This window comes from Sebastes fasciatus, chromosome 24 (genome assembly GCF_043250625.1).
Source record: "Sebastes fasciatus isolate fSebFas1 chromosome 24, fSebFas1.pri, whole genome shotgun sequence".
Classification (NCBI taxonomy): domain Eukaryota; kingdom Metazoa; phylum Chordata; class Actinopteri; order Perciformes; family Sebastidae; genus Sebastes; species Sebastes fasciatus.
Genome location: NC_133818.1, coordinates 7,449,557 through 7,465,974, shown reverse-complemented (window position 1 = coordinate 7,465,974; position 16,418 = coordinate 7,449,557). Strand labels below are relative to the sequence as shown.

Sequence of the window (16,418 nt, the reverse complement as noted above, 5' to 3'; positions counted from 1 at the left end):
TTTTAGAATCTATTGATGCATACGGCTCATGGTTTTCAGAAGGTATATTTCCTGCTGCAGCAAGACACTGATCAAGCATCAAACACAGCTCAGACATTCAACACTAATATAATGTAAAAAAAATAAATAAATACTACTACTACTGCATTGCATTTTTGCACCCATATCCCTATATACCGTATTAGTGATTTTTAGTAAAATATTTTACATTTTTTATACTCCAAATAAAAACCAATACATTAATTTTTTCAGCTGAAAACAATACATAATGAGTTCTTTGGATAATTCCATTTAGACTATAGACTGTGTATAAGAAGTGGACTTAGTCACCCCGACATCACCCATTGGTTTGTTGACTACAACTTTGAAGCCTTGAGTTTGACATTTTATCCGTCGCCCTCTTAGTTTTTGTCCATTGCCATCTTGGTTTTTGGCCGGCACACTCGTTTTTTTGCAACCAGATGAAACACGAGAGGGTGGAGCTAAGTACAACCGAACGCTGAATAAGACATTTTTAGGTGACGTAAATGTTATAATTAACTTTCATGAACTGAAAACTGTTGTAAGTTGTAAGATGAAAAAACGGACAACTCCCAAACTGCACAACACTGTGATGGCAACCTGTCAATCAAAAGGTAGCCACGCCCTAAAGCATCCCCTGCTTTATGGTCTGTTTGACTCTAAATGGGACCATAATTTACTAAATGAACATCATGCTGTATTGAAGGAGACTTGAAACTAGCGATTGAGACCATAAACTCATGTTTACAATGTTTACTGAGGTAATAAATCAAGTGAGAAGTAGGCTCATTTTCTCATAGACTTCTATACAATCAGACTTCTTTTTGCAACCAGAGGAGTCGCCCCCTGCTGGCTGTTAGAAAGAAAGCAAGTTTAAGGCACTTCAGTATTGGCTTCACTTTTCAGACCTGGAAGTAGCCCACTGATTTAGACATAATCAGCTACTCTCCCTGATTTTGAAACTGAAACTGTCTTGGTTGGAGCAAGAACATGGACACAGCAGTATGAGGTCTTCAGTATGAGGAATTTCAGGTTAAATGATGCACACTGGCCAATAAATTGGTCGCTTGGTCCACTGATATTTGAAAGGTCTTAAAGGGCTGTATCAGTCAGTTATGCTCATGCCATTCATGTGTGCACAGAGCCAAGAGGAAGTCAGTCAGCTAAGCCAGAGAATGACTCATCCTTTATAGGCCCAACAAATGCAGAGTCCTGAGGGAGCCTGAAAAAAGTTTTTTAGGTGCATCTTTGTTCAGTTCTCTTAATACACCCGTGGAACAGAGAACTGGAGAGCACATAAAGGAGAAAGTTATCATTTTGGCATCCACTTCCATCTCCTGTAATATAACTCTGCTCTGCTGGAGGATAATTCCCTGTAGAGATGCTGTTTAGATTGCAGTCATTAGTAAGATACAAATATAGATCTTCAATGTTACCTTACTGTCTGTTGTCTAACGTATTGTTAGCTACATGAGTACATCACAGCAGAGACGTCATTATCTGTATCTATATCTGTTCAACCAACACAATTATCTCTCTCTCTCTCTCTCTATTCGGATAGAAGAGCAGAAGTGGGCGCGGTTTATACCAATAGTCATGTTAGATCGGGCAATTGTTGTGCCTTCAAAGCATCAAATTGATTTAATATTGGCATATAATTAATTATGAAATTTATTTCCACATCCTCATACTGTATTTTAATGTCTCTCTCTCTCTCTCTCTTTTATTTTTAAAGGTGCCTCCACACTGCTCTCAACCTATGGCTGTTATGTCTCAAATGGATGCATATTGACCGAAATACAAGGTAAAATGTCTTTTTTCTTTTTACATTTAGACTGTTAAGCTTTCAAACTGATGTATTAGCTGGCGGTGGTTTGATAGGAAGCCAGCTGGGAACGGTCAGCTGTCAGCCCGCTGCCTGCTGTGCGCTGACTCGGTGGGAAGCTGGGGGCAACTACAGCATATAGAAGTCCAACGTTGCAAACAGAATGGGCCTTTTTTAAGGCTGTCAATCAATTTTAAAACAGTTAATCGCGATTAATCACATTTTACATCTGTTCAAAATGCACCTTAAAAGGAGATTTGTCAAGTATTTAATACTCTTATCAACATGGGAGTGGGAAAATATGCTGCTATATGCAAATGTATGTATATATTTATTTATTGGAAATCAATTAACAACACAAAACAATGACAGATATTGTCCAGAAACCCTCACAGGTACTACATTTAACATAAAATATATGCTTAAATCATAACATAGCAAACTGCAGCCCAACAGGCAATAACAGCTGTCAGTGTGTCAGTGTGCTGACTTGATTATGACTTGCCCCAAACTGCATGTGATTATCATAAAGTGGGCATGTCTGTAAAGGGGAGACTTGTGGGTACCCATAGAACACATTTTCATTCACGTATCTTGAGGTCAGAGGTCAAGGGACCCTTCTTCACTCTAGCTTTAAAACTGAGCCCTGCGTTAATGTGTTACAGATATTAGTGGCGTTAAAACAGTTTTGCATTAACGCATTAGTAACGCGTTAAGGTTGACAGCCGTAGCCTTTTTAATATCATTGCCTTCCACAATCATATAAATCGATTTGAAGAAACGTAACGACCATAACATAATAACGACCAACTACAGTAGAAATATCAGTTTCTATTGCATTATTTTTACTTTCCCAAATAACAAATTTGGATTTGGGTACATCCGTACTACACAGGACGCAGGAATGAATCAGTGCCACTTTCTTGTCTGACTGGGGTTTTGATCCATAAATTTCCCCAGCACTATAAAATCACACCGTGTGCCTTTTTAAGTTAAGGCTTTAGGTGGACACGGTCTGGGCGATGCTTTATAGAACTGGAAGAAGACCAAGAGGTAATAAATGTGTGTTTGTGCTGTATGTATGCTTGAGTAAATGTCAGTGTGCACCCTGAAGATAAATACAGCAACGCAGAGCTACAAAAGAAATCAATAAAATGGAATAAAAAAACAGGCGGTCGGTCATTTCCAGCGTTCCTCCCTTCATCTCCCCTCCCCTTCATTCCTCACCTGTGATTACCACACCAAAGAAATCCCCTTTTTTCTCACTTCTGTCCACATCAAATCCCATCCCTATGTTATTAAAATGAACATGAGGCTAAAGAGTTTATTTAAAATGAGGTGATTATATAAAAGGCCCACGTTTGTCCTTTCTTTACTCTTTGAATTTAAAGAAATCCACCTGAGGGATGAGCCATACCCGCCGTCCCTCTTTGATTGTGTACGCCCGGCATGTGAGTGCGTGTGTGTGGTTGACCGTGCGTATACACGTGGTGGGCGAGAACCGTGTGTCGGGATTCGTGTCTGCGTGGCGTCCTGTTGTGTCGGTGGGTGGTGTTAGCGTGCGCTAATGTGTGCTTTTGTGCGTGCGTGCGCGTGTGGGCGGGGAGGGATGATCTTTGGTGCAGACTGGCTTTCTAACAGAACTGGAAGGAATAAATCAGCCAGTTTTCAAAGGTGCCAAACAGTGGAAGTAAAAAGGCTTTTCCTCAAAATTTCAGCAGGAAGTTTTTTTGTTTTTTTAATAAAAAAATAATAAATCGCCTAGCCTTGAAATAAAAGACTTCTTCTTTGTGGGAATATTCAACCATTGGACCATCTCCTTCCTTTTGGCACACTAATTAAGACTCCTCTCAAAGGGAGCGTACAACAACTTTACAGTCTTAACTGTGAAAGCAGCTCCCAAGGCCGGCAAACTTCTTTTAAAGGTGCCTGCCCTTGAGACTTCTCGTATGAAAATGAAACAAGCAAACGGCAGTTAAAATGAGCCCTATTTAGACAGGATTAGTTGTTTTTTTTGCCGGGGAAAAGGTGCTGTAATGTAATTCAGATGCATTATGGCTGCTAATCTGGGGAGCCATTCATTTAAGATAGAATATGCCGGTGATTTCTCTCTCACATTACCGCCTGTTGCTGAGAAATTATGTACAGTTCTGCCTCCACAGGAAAAAAAAAAAAAATGGAGATTAGCTGGTTTGCCATTAGCAGATGAGTTTTTGAGTTAATTTGCTCTGGACCTTTTACCACCTATTAACATACTGAATTAAATTGTTCTCACTAAAAAATAAAGTTATAACAGTAATAGCGGTGGCCTTAAGAGCTCCGGAGCGTGACTCCACTGTAAAGGTCAATAGAGGATTAATTGGAAAGGTCGTCAAAGAAGGTCTGCAGTCATTAATCTCTCCGGTCGCTGCCGTTCCCTCGCTCTCCTGCAGGAGTCCTCCACCTGACTCCCACACCCACCTCCCAATCCGCCTCATCAACCCTCTTAGTTTATACTACGCCTGAACCTTCGCCGTGGCTTTTTGCCCTTTTGTGCCACACCGGCAGCACCGTTCCCGCCTCTCATTTCTCTGCCAGCCTTGTTTTTTTACCCTTGCATGCCTCTTTGTTTCTGGACCTGTTTTGAGTACACAACCTGTTTTTATTTCTGAGCTTTCGCTGGAGGTGCTACATTAAAATAAGCAAAGCTTTGCAGTAGGAATGCTGCAGCAAAAAGTGTATTTCTCCACATAATCAGATTCTTAATTTCAATAGGTCCACTGTATAGTGTGGTTAATCTAATATAAATACAGACAGGGCTGTTTGTACATTGCCTTACGAGGTATAAGAAACTCAAGGTCACTTGTTTCACTTTACTTCTTGATTTCTTTGATACTAGTTGAGTTCTATGCCATGAATCGTGATCTAAAATGGTACATTATTGCTCACAGAGAATTACTGCAGTAGTAAAACTGCAGTGTAAACAGTAAAAAAAACACATCTCAGTCAGGGCAGGGATTTCATCGACAGCCACGGCGGTCATGACCCCTCTGTCTGGCCTCGACGCCCTTCTGTAAATCGTATGCCCCGCGGCCACAGTGGCCTTGATGCTCCGCCTGCATTGCTCTGGATGATTTCGACGTCTTCTCCTCTGCCTCTCGGTGTTCAGACGCTTGTGTCTTATACTGGGCAAGATCAAGAGAAACACTGCGCACATAACCAGTGGTGGGTTCGATTTCCAACCTTGAGATAGTTTGACACCGGGCGCAACTGATTCAGCCGCTGTAGCTGATCATGCCTACATAACGCTTGTGATTCCGACAGACGCATCGCAGAAGCTTAAATAGTCTATTTTTGATGGAACGGCAGCGCGATGTACAGCATCTTTACCTGTTCTGTAAAGGGGAGACTCGTGGGTACCCATAGAACCCATTTTCATTCACATATCTTGAGGTCAGAGGTCAAGGGACCCCTTTGAAAATGGCCATGGCAGTTTCTCCTCGCCAAAGTTTAGCGCAAGTTTGGAGCGTTATTTAACCTCCTTCACGACAAGCTAGTATGACATGGATGGTACCAATGGATTCCTTAGGTTTCCTAGTTTCATATGATGCCCGTATCTTCTCTCTCCAGATTCTAGCTTCTAACTCTTGCAAATTTGCACTCGTTATTATCGCGTTAACTTTGACAGCCCTAAATTAAATCAATTATCAGTATGATATCCTTGATTACATGTCGAAAAATCCAGTCCCAGACCTTGAGATGTTCAGGTATGTTGATATGACACGAAGCGGTAAAAACCTTTCAGAGCTCCGGTGTGATGGGCTGCAGGCAGAAACAAAAGAGGAGGTGAAAACTGTCATCATAAAACAGACACACTGTTATCTCCAAGCAACTAAAAGCTGCCTCAGAACCGTGATGTTGTTTCTGAAAACTTGCGGAAAAATTAGACGTGATTTACAGGGCTGGAGTGGAAATGTTATAGTGATGTTGCAGTAGCTTACGTGGAGATTTTCATTGTTACGCAAGGCTGTATTTCTGACCCGGGTCCATCGGTGAATATTCAGCTTGAGAATATGAAAGAGCTCTTTTGATCCTTTAGTGATACGAGGATGAGTTTCACCTATGATTCGGTTATTGTCTGAACTGTCTGTAACTAAAGAACCGATTATCTGATGTAACCTGCTGTAAACCCCGGGTCCCTTACTTATTTATTTGTCTGTCTTTCTTTGCACTGCTCTGTATTGATTTTCCTGTACTTTATGGGTTTAGTTGTATATCCGTCAACACTAAAACATAATGGCCATTTTGTACGGGGAGTCAAAAAGCTGTCAAACACGTCCTGCATACAAAGGAGGCTGATTTTACTGGAACTTCAATCAAAGCCTTTGTGTGCTGCATTGGAGGTAGAGAGTGGGCAAGGCAAGCAAGAAAAATATTAGGTTGTACTGTATCTCTGAATTAATGGAATTTAATGGAGCTATTTGTCATTGCAGAATCCAAATAAACAAAGCTTTTAGTGCCGCAGGTACTAATAAATGTCCCGAATGAAGCAGTTAATAGTCACGTGAAAAAAAAACCTTTTGAATTTGTTAATATCAGACAAGATTTAGTGGCGATGTAAATGCAAAGTATAAGTTTAATGAGAGCATTAAAGCGGTTTGGGTTTATGACGTACAGTGCGCTCCGGGCCTACTGTAAGTGAATAAGTAGCTCTCTCCGTTCCCTGCAGACCGACCGATGATGTACCTTCACGAAAGACACTTAACTGCTAAATGCTCCAGTGGAGCTGCTCAGTGGCCAGAAGTGGAAGGCTGTAGCCGTGCTGAGCAGCTCCCAGCTGTGAACTTGTCGAGCTGTATGAATGTGAAGCGAGCAGCATTGACAGGGGGGGAAAGCATCCATGCTCAACGAATCTGGATGAGTAAGGGCCGGGAAACAAAAAACCTATTACATCTCAAGAGCGCTCCGGAATTTAAATGGAACATTAAATGATTAATCAGAGGCAAAAATATTGATGAAGAGCCGAGATTAGGGCTCAATATTTTATCATTTTGAGAACACGACATGGAATTCTTTAATATCTCAAATTGTAGAGTCCATTGTCCGTGATCAGTGAGCTCCACAGGCGATGACAAATGATAGAAACATGCTCAAAACGATGGATTAGTCAAATCTGAAACACTTATACTATTGTCCTTGTGCAGATATTAAAAACACAGCATGCCACAGCACAGATATCCTTCTCTCTCTGTGGTGCTTCATTAAGAATAATTGGCCAAATGGCAAGTCACCATGTTGCACAGCCATTTCATCAGCAATAGTCACTGTAATTGGGAAGAGGCTCGGCAGCGAGAAGAAGGTTACCCTCCCTAATAGGGAAGGCGGCTGACTTCAAGCTCCACTCCTGAATATAAATATATAATCTGAATAAGCCAAAGCACTGAAACGCTTGTTTGAGTCGGACACAAAAGGCTTCGGCGGCGCCGTTCGGTAGCCAAGATGGAGGCGTGCCACTTCAAGAAATCAATAATGAGCCCAACATGGTGCTAAAACTATACATAAACAATGTCTGGATGACACTGGCAAGCTTCTATTCTGCTAATGTGGGGAAATGAAAGGAGAGGAGACTTGTCCTTGAAAACAAAAGAAGGGGGGGAAAGAAAAGGGGGGTTTGAGGAATGACTGCACTGGAGATGCAATAATGAGATCAGCTGATCAGCGTTGCTGTTTGTGTGGATTGCCTAGACATTGCTATGTTGTTTTTTAGTCAGTGGAGGATGCTTGTTGTTTTATAGTGTCATTCAAATCATCAGACATGACCACGATTCAATCTAATTGGGTTTAGCTGCCTCAGCCACATATATCTAGCATACGGCCATGCAATCTGTGATAACAACAAGACTTCACAGCGGAATGAGTCGTGATGCAACCTAGTCGCCAGAATTTTTTTTTGGCATTGTATGTTCTTCAGTATGAGATTCGTTGAATGTCAATGTTGCATAAATACGTTTCATATCAGCCTTGTATCACACTTTTAGAAAAGCGCAATGTCACGTGGTTAACGTCGTAAAACCTTTAAATAGGTTTAGGCAACAAAACTACTTGGTTATGGTTCGATAAAAGCTCATGGTTTGTGTTAAAATGACAACAATAACAATGTGACGTTAACAACGTAATATAACAACGAAACGTAAAAATTGAACATAATAACGTAACATAACAGCATCATGTAAGAACCTAACATAACAAGGTAACATAACAACATAACATAACAATGTAACATAACAACGAACATAACAATGTAACATAATGTAACGCAACGCAACGCAACGCAACGCAACGCAACGCAACGCAACGTAAAGTAACGTAACAAGGTAAAATAACATACGGTAACATAACATAAGGTAACGTAAAATAAGGTAACATACCAATGTAACGTAACAATATAACGTTACAATGTACATAACAATGTAATCTAACATTGTAAAGTAACAACATATCATAACATAATGTAACAGTGTAACGTAACATAAGAACGTAAGAACGTAATGCAACAATGTAACATAACGAGGTAACATAACATAACGTAACAACATAACATAACAACGTAACTAGCTTTCATAAATAACCACCATCCTTAGCGCACTTTCTTACACAATGTTACAAGCGTAACAATATTACATAACAATTGTAAAGTTAACATTTACTTTTCAGACTCCTGGTTGAAACTCCTGTGTTTGTTTAACCCATACACCAAACCTCCCACCCGCCCTTAGTGGACTTTACCGCCTCATATACTCGTTATTATACCACATAACTTTCATAAACGGTCGCTTGATATACTAAGTCACTTGCTCTGCGCGTTGCTTGTTGTCCTATGTCATCTGACCGAATGCAAAAATATGGACATTCAACATATTCATTGTTTGCAGAAACGAACAATGCAAACATTTTTTCCAGGCGACTGGGCTGCATACTGAAGGGTTCAGTCACCCTGCAGGGATACTGTCTTTCTATGACATCAAGTGCTGCTGTTTTGAAGGGGAAACATTTACAGTAGGAGCAACAGCAGCTCAGCCATGAAGCAATACGCCACGCTGAGCTGCAGCGCATCAAAATAGTTTGTCCTCAGTCGCAACACTCTCTACAGAGTTTCAAACCTCCTCAAGAAACACCAGCACAAGAATTGTTGCTTCGTTTCCAGCTCCAAGCAGTGACACACAAGCCCCATGAGTAATGCCAAAATAACTCAGACCTGGTCCAACTTGGGTCTTGCATCAGGTCTTAGTTCCCTAGAACAATGCCCCCGTGTACAAATTGAGGTCCATAAAGAAGATGTTTTCCCAGATTGTTGTTGAAGAAGTTCAACCTCAACCACATCCATCACCTTTGGGATGTATTGGAGTGCGAGCCAGGTCTTATCACCCCACCTCAGTGCCCGACTTTACCAATGCTATTATGGCTGAATGGGAGCAAATCCCTGCAGCCAGGATCCACAATCTTGAGGAAAGCCTTCTCAGCAGAATAGAGGCTGTTATAGCAACATGTTAGAGGAATTAGATACGGCAATGCTCGGGAACCCACATACTAGAAGATACACTGTCAGATGGATTGACATTGAAATGTATTTAACATGATCGCAAGAGATTATAAAAGCAAACCATATATGCAAAGTAACTGTATCATCTATACTGCTTCACTGCAATGTTTTCCCATCTGTGGTGGGGAAAAAAAAGCAGCACAGATGCAAATGAAAAGCAGCTGTTCTCTACTCAGATGTCTCACTCAAAAGATCTCTACATTAGAACAAAAAAACAGGAAGCGCAATTTCATATCCTAAAAACAACTGAAGTTGCTCCATCTCTGGCAGCAGATTCTGGATCAGCATTAATTCAAACAGTAAGACAAAATATGGCGGCTTGGACCTAGGCCTGCAAACCAGGCAAGACAGACTTGAAACACACTCCAATGGCTGTTTCCAAGGTTCTATTACTCCCATATGTATGAGAGAGTGGGTGGTAGAGAGATGACCTGATGAAGGGAAGTGAATCTAGCAACTAAAAATAGTTAATGAGCTTTTTTTTCCTCAAAAATTCCACCTTTTTTAGCCGCACTATGATTAATCCCAGGAATTAGTTAAGCTCTGCTGCATTTCGTTGGCACCTTGGCATTTGAAGAATTTCCATGTGCAATAGAGAGAATTCATAAAGAAAGTCTTCATGAAAAATGTACTCGACGAGCTTGAGGGTTAGAGCTAAATTACATTGCATTATGAGCTGTAAAAAGTTAAAAGGCTATATAAGATGTATGGTATTGTACGGCGCTTTATGTTTGCGATTGGGCCGAGGAGACGTAACGCGACATTCCTGAGTTGTGGCGACGCTATAAACTTTACGGTGGCTTCTCTGATTACTTCCACGTGGCTCAGGTCTCATTCGGCCTGTGCGGTGTGGCGTCACTCCCAAAAAGTCTTCATTTTCTTCTTTTGGAGCCATTCTTCTTATGTTGATATATATATATATATAAAAAGTAAACGAGAAAGCGAATAAGCGGATATTTTTTTTTTTCTGCATCACACCTGATCTGAGAGGGAGCAGTTCCTTTCCCTTCTCGGGCTGCCGTATAAATATATATATATATATATATATATATATACGCCGTTGCTTTAAAACATCTTAATATCATCCTCCTTTGACAGGAAGTGGAGGAGCAGGGGGAAGTTATTTTATTGGATAATATTGCACAAGGTAATGCGAGGTGACAACCTGCCGTGTGCCGCCTGAGTGCTGTGTTTTCTTCGGTGCATCGGGTATGGGAGTTGTCTCCGAGTTGAGTATCTTTTGTGTCCACTGGCCGTAAAGCTTGTCAGATTATTATAGATGCTTCATTAGAATCCATTAGCTGCAGCGCAAACAAAGCTTGCCGAGATCTACAGTACATGTATCTGTCAAACAAAACAAGGAACAGACGCCATCCTTGAGGACTGACGGGGAGATAGTGCACGCAAGGTGATGGATGAAATGAAAAGGCCAGTTAGATGGGTGATGCGTGTGCATGTTGTTGTGTACATGTCAATTTTGACGTGAGCCTGAAAACACACACAGAAGTCATTCCGAGGCCACTTCTGTTTTCCAGGAAAAGTGCCGACAGGTTGAATAGAAAAGGGTTGGATTTTATTATTTTAAGGAACTTAAAGCTGCACTAATCCATATTTTTATATCAACAACATATCAAATATGTGTGTGTGTGTGATGTGAAAGAGGTTTTTGTAGTGATAAACCCACAGAGAATTATCACCTGGCTGCAGTTCCCCTGAGCTCTACGGAGCATTTTAGCATCTTTAAGCTAATGGTTTTGGTTTTACGGCCTTCAACTTGGCTTTTTTTCAACCCAGTTCAGGCTGTTTGCATACACCGTTCGTATACCTACGAAAAGTAATGCACTGTAATATGTGTCTATAGTACAGGCATGACTTTTCGTAACAGTTGTATGACGATACGTATCCCAGTTTACCAGATATTTCCCTCAGGAGTTGGTGGAGACCAAAAAAGAGCTAAAAGGAAAGTGAATAATGGACTAATATCCATCAGATGGCCAGAAATACTAATCCAAATACACACTAATGATGCTCCATGTTTTTTGTTAATGCTTACAGCTTGTTCCACTGCTCCCACGTAGCAAAAAGATCAATTAATGCAGCTTTAATTTATACAATTTTAGTATAATCTCAAAGATCTTAAGAATTAGCAGGGCATTAACTTAAAAAGTAACACTCATAAATCCCTTTACTGACATATTAAAAGCAGCCTTGAGATAAAGGATGTGGGAAGGAATGGTAACCACATGCAGCATCAACAAGAGCCAAACCAGGAAGTTCTAATAATTATTGACATGACCCTGGAAAGGATTAAACAGGGTTAGAAAAACTGTAATGCATGAATGAATACGTATTAGATGTTTTACATGTGCTCAAGACAATGGCCCATTCAAGAGATGTAGCAACTCTGCATCCAATGATGCAGCGTTGCCAGCGTATCCATTATTTTTAGATCTCTGCTGAGGCTTCAAAGCACAGCTCTGTTGAATGAGCTGGCTTTATCAGTATAGGTAATTATCTCAAGTATGTTCAGGTCGCTAGCTGTTTCCCAAGGTGCCGGGGCAAGCTGTGGCGCATCTTCAAACATCTCTCAAACGGCAAAATAAAGATACAAGTCAGGGAAAAACATTACGTAAACCCAACTGAACTGATGGTGACAGCTGATAAATGTGAAACTTAAAAGCGTGTAAGCCCTTATTGATTGAGAGGAACTGGTTTCAGTGTTGGTTGCATTACACAGCGGTATGGTATCCTCAATTCTTTCTGTACTTGACAACAACACATCCGAGCCAACACAAGAGAAAAGGCCCCAGTGTACTTGGCAGGAATCCATCAGTTTGGCTGCTCGTCCGGGTCTGAGTTGCGGGGGCAGCACACTCCATCCACATCCTCCAGCTCTTCCTGGGGGATCCCGAGGTGTTTCAAGGACAGCTGGGATATAAGTAATCCCTCCAGCGGGTTCTGGGTCTGCCACATTGTGCCCTCTCCTGTCAGACCTGCCCGAAACATCTCCACAGGGAGGAGTCCTGATCAGACGCCGCAATCACCTTCTCAACGTGAAAGAGAAGCTGCTCTACTCTGAGTTTCCCTCATAAGATAAAGAACCAAATTACCTGGAAGTGTGCAGCAAAGTATTTGGGGTTTAAAATAAAGCAGAAAGTAGCTGCGTAAAATATCATCCCTCAATAGTCTTGGCTTCCCTACCCCGTATGTGGCACAAATATTTTAAAGATCCCCCCTCTCTCCCAAAAGTCCAGTCTGCTGTGATTGGTCAGCTGGCCCACTCTGTTGTGATTGGTCAACCAAACTCTTCTGACTCCGCTAAAAATCCGCTCTAACTAGCTTTGTTTGAGGGCGTGCTAAAGTAGCCGCTAGGCAGGTATTATGCAAATGTGTTACTTGGTGACATCACCACGCTACGGAAGAAAAGGCGGGACTTCAAGCGAGGCGTTTCAGACTTTGCAGACCTTTTACATGCACAAAAAACTATATAACACACTAAAGGAAAGGGAGAAAGCACAAAAGCTTAATAAATCCTCTTTAAATGGCTCGCATATATATAGTTTGTTTTCAAAAAAGGTTCAGTTACTTCCTGAAACAGCTGGGCATTGTAGTTTTTGGCAAATGTTACTCAAACTGAAGTAAAAGATGCATTTGTGGAGACTATTTTCAGCTGCGTATTAATACATAGTGTGAATTTACAGCACCAGTACAGTGAATTTGGGGGTGGACTCACTAAACAAACTACAGTGCCCACGTTTGTTATGATGAAAGAGCTTGTCATCCAGTGCAACAGTGTTGCACATTGATGCATTTTTAATAGTTTTTGGACAACAATGGAGCTCTATGGAAAGAGGAACAAGCATTACTTGTACAGTAGGTTCAATTATTTGTTGGTTTTCGGTCTTTGAAACACAACACAATAGAAAGCGTCCTTCCTAAGAAGTGCTTGTGCTTTTTTAAAGAAGTGACGACGGAGACCTGACTCTAAGATAAACAACATATGATGTATAGTTTATACAGCGTAATCCTTTAACAGCAGTCCAACTGTGTGTCAGCAGGGTAGCAACTCACACATGATGTAAATGTAACTGCATTACCCCACCTTACTGTAAACTGCACCATTTATTCCTCACAATTTCCACATATTAGAACCTTTTTTTTTGTGTTTTGAATTTTAAAGAAAAGCCACCTCCTGAATTAGATTAAATTAAACTTTAATTATCCCTGCGGGGAAACTGGGTTATTGCTGCAGCGGGGAATAGACACAGATAAGAATAGATCAAATGCGGTGTATTCAAGTTAATGCCACAAATGTATCCAGCAAAGGAACATATTGATTATTAGCTAACAAATACAGGGATGTAGATAATGAGCATTGTTTTTAGGTTAGTTCTGGTCTTTTCCTTTTAATTGAATCCAGGTCCTGGGTAGAGAAAGTGTATTAATATACAGAGCTGACTCATGAACTGGGCCATAATCAACACATAGCATGATAGCCCAACAAAGTCCCCAAATCGACCTGCATGCATGTTGAAAACGATACCGCGCCTTTTAATCCATCGCGGTGAACAAGTTTCTCTCCAGTGACAAGCGATCCAGCCTTAAAGCCCCGCTTGGTGACTGGAGAGAGTCCCAGATAATGTTGTGAATAATTTATGAAACAATGTCAGTGCTTCTTCATAATGACTTCAAATGGACATCAGCCAAGCGTTAAATGACAGGGATTAATCTACTTTAGAAATAATAGTCCTAATGGAATATTGAATCCTCTGGGACGCAGCCCAACTCGCGAGCCAACTGTGACACATCGCCTCTACCTTCAGTGTGCAGTGACCCCGAAAACACACTATTAAAAGTTCAGAGTGTTCAGAAGTTCACCGCTTTTGTCTCGGCCTGTGCTGCGGCAGTATCTTTCAAATGGGGCATGGTTTATGTGACCTCGGAATCGCCTCGGGATTTCTTCCAAAAGTGAAGACAGGTAAAGCCAACGTAAACAGGTCAGTTAACACTTTGAAGCAAATAACCACAGACAGAAGAGTTGCTCTATATACAGCAGAAGTTAACTTGATGACACTGGTGCAGTGGCACATTAGATAATGAATCGAGGTCCTGCAGTACTGGCGAGGTGTTCGCTGAAATTAATGGATATCTGCAATTAAATCACTATAAGTAGCTACATTTGCTGACTAGTTGTACTGCACATTCTTGAATAAATCTAAATGCCATTTCTCCAATAAGTCTCAGCAAGGAGTCTCAGATGGTTGCCTGGCAACTTCACCATGATGACAAGCCTCGAGGATGCATGTAACTCCTCTTAAAACCTCATCTTGGCTTTTTACACTGGTTTTTGTATGGTTTAAAAACACAAGATACTCTGCTTTTTTTAACAGATTTGTTTTGTTACCTTTGGACAGAGCGTCTTTAGACTTTGAGCTAAGCTTAACAGCTTCATATTCAGCGTGTAGACATGAGAGGGGTATCAATCTTCTTATCTAACTCTCTGCAAGAAAGCAAAAAAAAGAATTTCCCAAAATGTAATTATTCCTTTAAGGTGCATCACTGATAATCATTCATGTTATGTCATTATATGATGGATATATGGATAAACCTGCCCCGATGTTCAAAAGAAACACAGCAAAATTGCACTCTTGGATTCCCCTATGGTAGATAAAACATGATAAAGTGCCCTCAACGGTGCCCTTCCAGTGGAGAAAACTGATAAACTGCTCTTTAGGGTGTCCTCCCAGTAGAGAAAACGTGGTAAACTGCCCTCTAGGGTGCCCATCCAGTGGAGAAAACGTGATAATCTGCCCTTTAGGGTAGCCGTCCAATGGAGAAAACTTGATGCAGTGCCCTGTAGGATGCCCTTCCAGTGGAGAAAACATGATAAACTACCCTCTAGGGTGGCCGTCCATTGGAGAAAACGTGATCAACTGCCTTCTAGGGTGCCCTTCCAGTGGAGAAAACATGATAAGCTGCCCTCTAGGGTGGCCGTCCAATGGAGAAAACATGATAAGCTGCCCTCTAGGGTGGCAGTCCAGTGGAGAAAACATGATAAACTACCCTCTAGGGTGGCAGTCCAGTGGAGAAAACATGATAAACTACCCTCTAGGGTGGCAGTCCAGTGGAGAAAACGTGATAAACTGCCTTCTAGGGTGCCCTCCCGCCCTTCAATATGATGCGTGGCGCTAGATGTCATCACTGCAGAACCTCAATAGAAATGTGTGTTGAATGTTTAAATAATGTATGTGGTATAATGGGGATGTTTGGTAGGAAGTAGATGTCTTCATCAGTGCATACTGTACAAACAGACAATACACTTTCATATGCTCAAAAAGTGTCCTGTCTATCTTGCTTCCTGTTATATGAAAATTTAAAACGTGTTTGCGGAACACGTGTCCCCAGGTGGACAATTACAAGACAAACTACGGACAGCAGAAGCACACAAACAGCCAACATGCATTAACTTTGGACCATTTTTTAGTATGCATATGCTACTGTAAATTATCTATGATCTCATAAATATTACAACCAGTGAAAATTTGATATAATCATGAACGCATAAAGAAATTGCTTTGACTTTTTCACCAACCGTTCAGATAGCCATACTTTTTTTTTTTTTTTCCCCATCTGCATGCAAATGTAAATATGATAGCCCGTACTGGATTTGATCCTATAGAATAATTGAATCGCATGAGCCCTCACATGTGATTGAAATTACAAGGCGAGCCCGGAGTAGAATTTCATCACGAGCCGCGGCTCATTCATCCAAAATCCTGCTCAGTGATGCAAATGCTCTATCATTTAAACTCATTTATCCTAGCTTTAGGGTTTGCAATGGAGACAAATGTGATAGCTCGCCCTCCCCCCGCACACACTCTCGTAGAAATAAAAAATGGTAGGTGAAAAATAAAGCAGAAAAAGGAGAGGAATTCAGTGGAACGCGTTCATTCATTACTCAAATAGACTTGTTGCTTTTAGCAATACCAAATT

The 16,418-nt window shown here is 41.1% G+C and overlaps 1 long non-coding RNA gene across 3 annotated transcripts in view; it reads left to right on the top strand.

Moving 5' to 3' along the window:
* Nucleotides 1-16,418, top strand: part of LOC141763088 (uncharacterized) — a 129,273-nt gene that overhangs the window by 78,828 nt on the left and 34,027 nt on the right. For all 3 annotated transcript variants that reach the window (XR_012593009.1, XR_012593007.1, XR_012593008.1), the window contains exon 5: nt 1,757-1,825. This is a non-coding gene — a long non-coding RNA (uncharacterized LOC141763088). The remainder of the gene's footprint in view (nt 1-1,756; nt 1,826-16,418) is intronic.